The following is a 9,681-nucleotide window of genomic DNA, read 5'->3' on the forward strand; positions in this document are numbered from 1 at the left end:
TTAGTATTTTAGTCTTTTTGCTTGAACCCCTTCAGCCTCCATCTTCTTCCTCTTCTCAATAATTACACTGATCTTCTTCCACTGCCGATCAAGCTCTGCTTTGCCATTGGTTTCTTTAAGTCGCCTGGTTTTCCGTCCTTCAGACATCTTGATACCATACTGGAATGCAGCCTTGGGCAAAGCTTCCTTATTGCTCATATACGCGCTGTATTCCTCCTGGGTATCAAAGTCCCAGCGGCCTAAGGGGCCCTTCTTGTTACCCCGGTCCATTTTGCTATAATCCACCTCCTCGTCACTATCCACGGCCACGTCATCCATCGTGGCAGGATAGCACTCTGCATAACTGTTAGACATGCCAAAGAAATCACCCAGCTGCTTTTTGTCTTCTGGCTTCTTCAATGACTCAATGCCTTCCCAACTGGCAGACCCTGCAAACTTTTCATTGATTGACTTGATCAAGTCTTGGGCAGACCCAGGTCCTTTGTCAACTTCCATGGGCTCAACATCCGCTTTTGGCTTCTCAAAATAGCTGTGCCTCTTTTCTTGCTCCCTCTCCTGATCTCGTTCTCTCTCCCAATCCTGGTCCAGGTCTCTGTCTGGCTCTCGTTCACCATATCTCTCTTGCTGCTTGTCCCGAGGTGTCTTGGTTGTGGAGAAAACATAGTCCCCAATGTCCTCAAAAATGTTCATGTCAGCCTCAGGAGGCTTCTTCTCTTCCATCTTCCCTTTATCCTTCTTCTTGAGCTTCTTGTTTCGGGTACCCAGCCTCAGGTATGAAAGGATCTGAATGAGTTTGCTGATGACAGTGTCATTTGTTGTCAGCATGGTCTGGGCCTCCATGGTTGGGCAATCAGCCTTGCTACGGATAAGTGTGGTGGGAATATCTGTGTCCCCATACTCATCCTCCAGGTCCACCAGATAGGCCATGCGCCCTGGCAAGAACAGCTCATTCCGCTCATCGGCTTTGCTCTTAAAAAGCGTATGATAAACATTGTGGCCAAGACGAGTTTTAAATTCAATTTTGTTCTCAGGATCCTCATCTTTCTTGGTTTCCTTTTGAGGTTTCTCCATCAATTCCTCTTCCTCTTTGCTGGCAATCTCAGCTCGTACCTTTTGAAGAAGAGCAAAATCCAAGCCTTTCACCAAGTGGGTGTGCTCCATGTCACCACCCAAAAATTTGGACTCCTGGATCACCTGTCTTCTCTTCTCTGCAGCTGATTTGTCCACCTCTGCTGTGGGGCCCACAGCCCTATAGTTAGCTGCAGTGCTAATCGGCTTGGTTTCCTCATAATCTTTGTTCACACCATCTCTTCGTTCCTTGGCACGGTCCCGGTACTTCTCTGCTAGCTCGCTCTCTCTCTCAATTTCTTGTTGGCGTAACTTAGCATAATAACTTTTCTTTTTTCTCCTTCGGGCAGCTGGATCTTCATCCTCATTGCACTCTCTTGACATCTCATGGTGACATGACTTAGAAGGTAGTGCAGAGGTAGGTGCAGCCCTTGGGGTCATGAAAAGTTTCCTGAAATCTTCATTGGTGAGTTTTGATTGGAAAGGATCATCCACATCATGGCCATCTGGAGCCAAAGGGTTGGAGAACGGTTCACTGTCCCACTCCGGCATTTTGTCCGCAGTCTTTCCACAGAAGCAAGCACCAAATCTCCAAGATGATGCTTTGAAACAAAAGACAATTAAGAGCTTATTAGGGAACTTTTTTCCTTTGTTCTAACGGTCCAAGTATGAGCAATTTTCAATCTGACTTGGAAGCTTTTTCGGTACTAATGAACAAATACTTTGCGAAGGTCTAGACTTCTACTGCTTTCAGTTAATGGTTACAAGAAACCAAAGAACATAGCTTATGGTAGTGTCTCAAATTTCCATGTATCATTGGTCATCTTTAAAGTGCCTAGTCTTGGGTTTATAGCTGAAAGGAACTTACCTCAAAGGGCCACGCAGACAAAGTCACGTAGATTGTGGGAACTTGGCCTTGTCAGCTCTGCTGGTAATAGACCTTTCTACACCAAGGGAAAAGGAAAATGCCTTGGTGTGTCTTTGAAGACTCTTATTTATATAGTGATGAGGCAGGAAGTGGGAGGGCCCCACCTGCCCCACCTGCCCCAGACATAAAGTCATCAAGGGCCCAGTTTAGGTCTGGGAGGGGCCTTTTGTTGACTTAGAAAGCTACTTGCAAGAGAGGCCAGGAGAAGTCCTTCACACTCTTTCTGTCCCATCCTAGGATAAACTGATTCTGGAAGAGTAAACACTGATACAGCCACCAGAACTTTCAGGCACACAATTGAACATTAAGCCAGAGTCCTTTTTAGAGAAGGGAATATTCGCTTCAATTATGTTGAGTATGAGAATCTAACTAGAACTAGGTATAAATTTGAGACTGATACACTTAAGTAACTGGTATTGACAGAAGTTGACATCCAAAGGTAGAGACTGCTGATAAAACTCAGACTTTAGACTAGTTTCTAAAAATGATAAGAATGCAAAGATGCAAGAATGTTATTGACTCTGCTCAAAGGTGTTTATCCTTGGCTCATTGAATCTACTAGCTTTATAATGTGAAAAGTCTTCAGTGCTGCTGCAGGAAATTCTGGAAAGTCAAATCTTGCCTAGTGATGGCTTTGTCTCTAATTGGATTTGTACTGATGAGAACAGAGTAAAACTCATGATCCAAAGGCATGAAAAGGTGGAATATGAGTAGGTAATGTCATATGAATCTGAACATCCTCTGAGCCACAAATACCCACCCTCTAGTCTGTCCATTAACACTCTGAAGGTCTTTCCCCAGTATCCAAAAGGAATGACTCCACCCCCCTAACAAATACACACACCCACAAAGGCCAACATAGGCCAAAATTAGGCCCATCACAGAAAGGCTCAGTAACTCTTCTTGGTGGAATCACAGCCAAGAAGCCCATCACAGCCGCCATCTACTCCTCCTCAAATGTCAGTCCTCCTCCACTCTCCTGTTCTTCTCCTTTTTTTCTTTCTTGTATGCTTTAGCCTTTTCTTCCTGAGTTTCTTCATCCTTTGCTCAAAATCATAATCCTTCAGCTGGTCTTCCATCTTATTGACCAACCGCAAAGCCTTTCTTCACCTGATCCGGGATAGAACGTTCCACATGCATAGTCATGCCCAGGTTCCGTTGATTCTTTCCATTCATATGATCCAGGAAGTTGATGGAGTCTCTCACCACAGTCACAGACATTGCAGTAATATCCTCCCATCTCAGATGGTGGGGTTGTCTTGGTCATGACATTTGGAATCCAATCTTGGGAAGACGAGCCCACTTTATAGTCTCTGTTACTGAAACTCCCTCTTGATTGGCTGTCCTGGTTTTCCATCCTTTTCACTCTCTCCTGTGAGTCTTAGTTTCTTGTATTCCTCTTTGTCCCACTTTCAAAGAAAGTACACATTTTTTAATATAGAAAAATGCTTTATTTAAAAATAGGATCTTTTCAAGAACAGAAAAAATTTATAGACAGGTAATTTAGCTTAGAAACAGTCAAACACACAAAAAATCCAGACTTAGAAATTATGATTTGTAATATATACAATACTGGTGCTGAGCAATAGTTTAAATGTAGAATGCTTTTAATCCCATCACATTTAAATAATTATTAAAACCAGTTCTTTGGACTAAAATGTCTGAATTCCTTTCTCTTATATTCTGCCCTTCCCAGAAGATACAGAAATGGCAGCAGCTAGGCAGTATAATTGTGTGCCTATGATTAAAAAAACATCTGCACTTTTATTCTTTTCCTATTCTTTGAAATTGATTCTTATGTGACAGCAAGCCTGGTCCTATTTGCTTGGGTATCTTTTTTTTTCCCTTTGGTCAGTTGTGGGGCTTGAACTCTGGGCCTGGGGGCTGTGTCTCATCTCTTCAGCTCCAGGCCAGTGCTCTACTACTTGAGCCACAATGCCACTTCCGGTGTTCTGAGTGGTTTATTGCAGACAAGGGTCTGAAGGACTTTCCTGCCTGGGCTGGCTTTGAACCACAATCCTCAGATCTCAGCCTCCTGAGGAGCTAGGATCACAGGGCCTCAGCCACCAGCGCCTGGCTGCCAGCTGCCTTCAATGTAAAAACAGAAGTTCTCTAAGGGCAAGGAGCCTGTGCTACCAGGATAGCAGCACAAGCCTCAGAGGTGATGATCCTAAGTTACCAACACTCAACAGGATGTTGCTCTCTTAAGACAGCACTAGGAATAGCTATCCACCAATTTTTGTCATAGTGTCCTTTTGAAATACTTCAAGCCATTTAAACAACTAACATAGATTTATAAAGCAGGAGAAATAGCTTATCAGACTAAAGTGCTATTAGTGACTATACTCCAGAGGCTGTTGAGATTTCATAATCGAACACTTTTTAAACTATATTGTCATTACTAATATTTTAATACAGTCACTGCTTCTCAGACTGGGGAACTCTAGGTATCTTCCTGTAGTGTCCATTTTTCCCCCTAAATATTTGGAAAGGTTTCATTTTTTTTTATAATCCTAAGTTGTGTTTTTTTGGATCCACAAGCAAAATCGGTGTGCTTTTAAAGACACTTTTATGCCCTGACTTCTAAGGAGATTTCAGTAGTAACATCTGTGTATGTATGAAACATCAACAGTGATTTCTGCGGGTGTGGCCAGGTCCTTCGTGTGAACATCAATTCAGACCCATGGCTCATTCTTGATTCCAGCTTCAGAAATAATGTAATTCTTTTGTAATTCTTTTCTGTCTATACTGATGAGGAAGTATGTCAAGGAGAAGATGTTTGGACTTTTATTTTACATTGTTTAGTAATTAAAGGATGTTACAATCAAGTTTACTGCTTACAACTAAAAATATAGAACATTAAAAAAAGTGGAATTCATGAAGCAAAGATTAGAATGCATTCCTCTGAAAGTGCTGGGCACATTAATTGGGAGACATTTTATTCTTTGAGTATACATTAAATCACAGTATCCTTGTTCTTTGTCACCCTTTTAGTTGAACTGGCAAGTATATGGTATCTTTCTTATTCATTACTTTGTTTTCTCTGGGCTCCAAACCCAGTAAGAAATTCTTTCTTGACACCAAAGAGATCGTTTCAATAATGTCATATGGGGATAAATACAAACTGCCCAGTTTCAATAACGTCATATGGGGATAAATATAAACTGCCCAGCAACAAGAATGTCAAGTAGAAAGTCAATGATCATTCTTTAACACCTATAAAGAACAAAATGAAGTTACCAATGAAATGCTATGAGGCAAACTTACAAACTTTATTTGAACAATGATTTGATTACATAAGACCATACAAGGGAAACATGGTACATCAAGTTGTCAACTAACAGTAAATACAGTTAAACATGACTTCATATCAACCACGATCCTAGGTAACTGAAAGGCTATTCCCATTAATCCCACAATTTGAGACCATTCCAAGTGCAAGTGATGACCTTTCACAAGGTGAACTCCAGTCTCCAAATCTTTAACTGCCACCTCCAGAGTTAAGTCCACTGCCAGCCAGGGCCTGGTCAGAAAGTCCAAGTTTTTTATCCACTGCCGGACACCATCTTCACACAGAAGTCCAAGATGATGCTTTAAACACAGGCAATATGTAGTATCTCAACAGGGAACCTTATTTCCTTGGTTCTAATATTCCAAGCATGAGCAATTTTTAGTTTGACTTGTAACCATGAACGAAAAGCAACAGAAGTCTAGACCTTCTCCAAGTACTGGGTCATCAGTACCTACAAATCTTCCAAGAGAGAAATCGAAGCATATAGCTTGAAGGTTCGTGTCTCAAATTTTCATCTTTTTTTTTGGGGGGTGAACATTTATTTACAAAGCATCCAGAAATGTGTAGTGTATTAACATCTTTAAAAAAACAGCTACTGAATACAGGGTTATTCACAAGTTTTATGATGGGAAGTAAACTGCAATAAGGATTTCAGATAATCAAAGAACATCTTTTTTCTAGAAATGTCAGTAATATGTCTACCATGGTTATAAGCAGAAAAACTAAAATCTTAAAAATACATTTTTAAAAGAGAAACTTTTTAAGACTATAATTATCCTTGGGGAAATGGGATAATTTTTTTCCTTAGAAAGCTGATCTGAAAAAACAAACACATGAGTATGTCTTCATTTAAGTACATGCTTCAAACTAGATTTTTAAAATGTGAATTAGGATTTCCAGAGCTTTAGAAGTCCATCTTCACTGTAGGTAACAATCAAATTCTGATGAGGATGATGTGCAATCCCAATCACATCCTTCTCGTGAACTGTCAAAGTTCTCTCCAGTTTGCCAGTGACTGTGTTAAAGCAGTAGAGCACAAAGTCTTCCCCCACACAATAGATCCATTCACCAGGAGGAGAGAGAGCACAGCAAAGTCACCACCTTCTCTCTTACCAGAGCTGAAGCTTCTGACAATCTGGCCTTGCATGTTCATGATGACCACAGTGTTTGATCGGTTGCATACCACAAAGTGTTCTGGGTTTTTAGGAAGCAGGATCACATTGTTGACAGTAATATCTGTCTCCGAAGTCCTGCCCAAGTATTTCAAGGTATTTGAGCATTCTGTTGTCTTCATATTCCAGATCTTTACAGTGCCATCAGAGGAAGCACTGATAATATAATGTCCATCTTGTGTAAATGTTGCTTCATTAACGAAGGAGGAATGACCACGAAATTCCTTTAGGGTTTTCCCAGATTTTAAGCCATGAATTCTGATTGGTCCAAAGAGACACTAAGGATCTGACTGCTGTCTTTGGAAAAGCTCAGACAGGTGACACCTTTACTATGTGCCCTTTCAAACCTCCTTAAACACTGTCCACTCTGAATCTTCCACAACTTGATCTTTCCATCTTGGGCCCCAGTTGCTAACATTTCTGTATCTCTGCTAAAACACATGCAGAGGACAGCATGGTCCATCATCATGAAGTTATCCTGTGCCTGGTACTTAAGATCCTTCCTGATTTTTCCAGTCATAAAGTTCCATACTTCAATAAATCCATCAACAGACCCAGTGACCAGATACTGACCATCTGGAGAAAATCTAGCACATTCCACGTGTGACTTCTGACCAAACTTAATATGCCTGCTCAGCTGTGTAGGAAACTTTTCTTCCTCCACATCTTTGACAGCTGCTTTACCTCGAAACAGATCTATGGTGGGACCAGGCGGGAGCAACCCTTGGTGCTGCTGCCACTTCAGAGCTTGGCCCAGCAATGCCAAGAGACGAGATGGAGGCGCTCCACACTGACTTCGCCAGCTAAGGCTTGGGCAATGGCTGCTCTTCTTTTCTCTTTGCTGCTTCCTTCTGGGTATGCCTCACCAGGATCAAAGTAAGGCCTGGCCAAGAGGTTCTCCAGATGAATGTACCGCTCCGGCTGGGTCTTTTTTTTTTTTTTTTTTTAGACTTCTGAAAGCTTTATTGAAGTCAGGCCCCAAGGGACAGGTCACGGTTTTTCTATCTATGAGGTTGCGGTGCATGCTGGACTGAACCCTGGACTACCTCCCCCGGCTAGTTATTGCTGGCCCAGGAAACAGGCCATGGGGTCATCTGGCCTCTGACGTTTCACTCTGTAGGCCTCCATTTCCTCCTCCGTGGGCTCTCGAGTTTCATATACACTGTTGTATGGCCGCTTTCTCTCGTCAATTTGTAAGATCTCCTTGACATGGAGCAGGCGGGCCTCCTCGGCGTTCAGTGCCTTCTTCAGTTTCTCCTGTTTCTTCTCTTCGTCATCACTGTCAGAGCTGCTCTTCCGGTGCTTCTTTTTCTTTAGTTTTTCGTGGTGCATCTTCACGAGCGTCTGTGGTTTCTTCACCGACTCTTCGCCAGTCTCATCACTTATCACGCACCCCTGGGCATTAGCAGTCTCCTTCCCAGCTTCTCCAGTGCAGTAGGAATACTTGAAGAACGAGTGACAGCATTTGTATCCCCATCGGCCTTCTTTCCAGTAAGATCCCCAGATGTACGTGTGGTTGTGGATCTTCACGTCCTCTTCATACTTGGAGCAGGCCACGGCCCGCTCCTGCCCCTTGATGACTGCCCCATGCCGTGAGTACTCCACATAGTCTTCCGTCTGGGCTAAGAGCAACTCAGCTGGAGGAGCATCCAGATGTTCTTGGCCGCCATACTTTTCCAGGATGCTTTCTTTCTGCTGTTCTTTGAAGTCTTCCTTCTTGACTTTGAAGGATTTATACAACAGCTCCAGCTTCGTGGGATCTGCCTGCAGGTGCACCTCCGAGCCCTTGTCATATGCCTCCCAGGCAAACAACTGTGTCTGAGCCATGGAAATGGTATCTCCTGTGTATCTGACGAAGTTATCGCCTGCATAACTCACTTCATCTGGATTCTTCCCTGCATTGGCGTAGGGATTTTCTCTCATCGCTCTAGTTTTGGGATCATAGTAGGCAGAATTTGGATCTAAATTTCTCAAATATTTTGCAATATCTTCTCGAATCCTTAGATTCCGGACTGTAATTTGCCTCTTAGAGTCAAAATTCTGTCCGGGCATGTCAATATCATCTGCATATTTATCTTCATCCTCATCTTCACTGTTGTGATCTTTTTCCGTCTGAGAATTTGGTTCCTCTTCTCCCCACTGATGTTTTGGAGAATTAGCCTGTTCCACTAATTTTCCTGAGGCTAATTCTTGTAATTTCTGGGCTTTCAGCATTCGTTTTGCCAGGTCAACTTTGGCATACTCTTCCACAATTTTCATGTGTTCCTCTGGATTGTAGCCATTCCAGCGATCTCTCTTCCCGTCGTAGTCAAACGTGAGCTGAGGCTGGACGTGCTCATCTGGCGCTTGTTAGTCCCAGTAAACTTGGCCCCAACTCGTCTGGGTCTCTCAAAACAGTCCTTCTTCTTGTGCGTCATGGCCCCGCAGTTCTCACAGGCGCCTTTGCGGTACTTGGTGGTTATGGAATTCTCTTTTACACCCCTCTTGTACCATTCTCCAGATGAACTGAACTGTTTCTGTTTCTCAGGTTGTGGCCTCTGGTGCTTTAAGGTGGGTCTTTTCGATGGATCGATGTACCATGGTACTGAAGAAATATACTGAGGGATGTGTGGATTGATATCTTTTCCTTCTTCATCCACTTCTGCAGGAGCATTACCCAGCTTCCGCTGTTCTTCTAGCTCCTTCTTCTTCCTCCAGTCCTCTCGGGTCATCTTCTTTGGTTCCTCTAAACTCAGTTCTTTGGACCCCGACAGGGGCGTGGCATTAACTGTATCCACAGCTGCCGACGACATGGTAAACTGGCTTCTGTATTAAAACAATAGAATGTGTCAGGTAGGTGGTACACACAATCCTGGTCCTCAGGAGGCTGGAACAGAATGGGGAGTTTTAGGCTTGTCTGGGGCTACATAATGAGTTTGAGGCCTGCTTGACTTAAACAGACCCCAGTCAGGAGCTCCCCATGCAACCGCTTGCTGACAGACCAGTAAACCCAACGGCCACTATGAATGTCAGCCACGAAACTCTCGATGCTGTCCACTGTATTCAGAGAGACGGCAGCCTCCTCTTATAAGGTAGCCAAGGCCCGATGTAAACCGCTCTCCTTCAGGTACTGCAGGATCAGACGGATCACATCGGAAGACTCAATTTCCATGGACATCGAGGTATCCTTCCCAAACAGGCCTGGCTTCCTTCTTAGCTGCTGCCGAGTGCAAGTCACCGAT

The 9,681-nt window shown here is 43.3% G+C and overlaps 4 pseudogenes across 1 annotated transcript; all 4 read right to left on the minus strand.

Annotated features, from left to right (window-relative positions):
* On the minus strand, window positions 1–1,655 carry LOC138809421 (protein Red pseudogene; annotated as a pseudogene). The gene has a single exon (XR_011366834.1). The product of XR_011366834.1 is annotated as a protein Red pseudogene (transcript).
* A 1,231-nt stretch (window positions 1,656–2,886) lies between these two features.
* On the minus strand, window positions 2,887–5,143 carry LOC138809412 (zinc finger matrin-type protein 2 pseudogene; annotated as a pseudogene).
* Window positions 5,144–6,175: 1,032 nt separating this feature from the next.
* Window positions 6,176–7,484, minus strand: LOC138809413 (WD40 repeat-containing protein SMU1 pseudogene; annotated as a pseudogene).
* A 35-nt stretch (window positions 7,485–7,519) lies between these two features.
* LOC138809414 (pre-mRNA-splicing factor SLU7 pseudogene) lies at window positions 7,520–9,303 on the minus strand (annotated as a pseudogene).
* Between the last annotated feature and the right edge of the window lie 378 nt (window positions 9,304–9,681).

The sequence above is a fragment of the Dipodomys merriami genome, unplaced genomic scaffold (genome assembly GCF_024711535.1).
Source record: "Dipodomys merriami isolate MVZ:Mamm:240054 unplaced genomic scaffold, mDipMer1.0.p SCAF_498, whole genome shotgun sequence".
Taxonomy (NCBI): Eukaryota; Metazoa; Chordata; class Mammalia; order Rodentia; family Heteromyidae; genus Dipodomys; species Dipodomys merriami.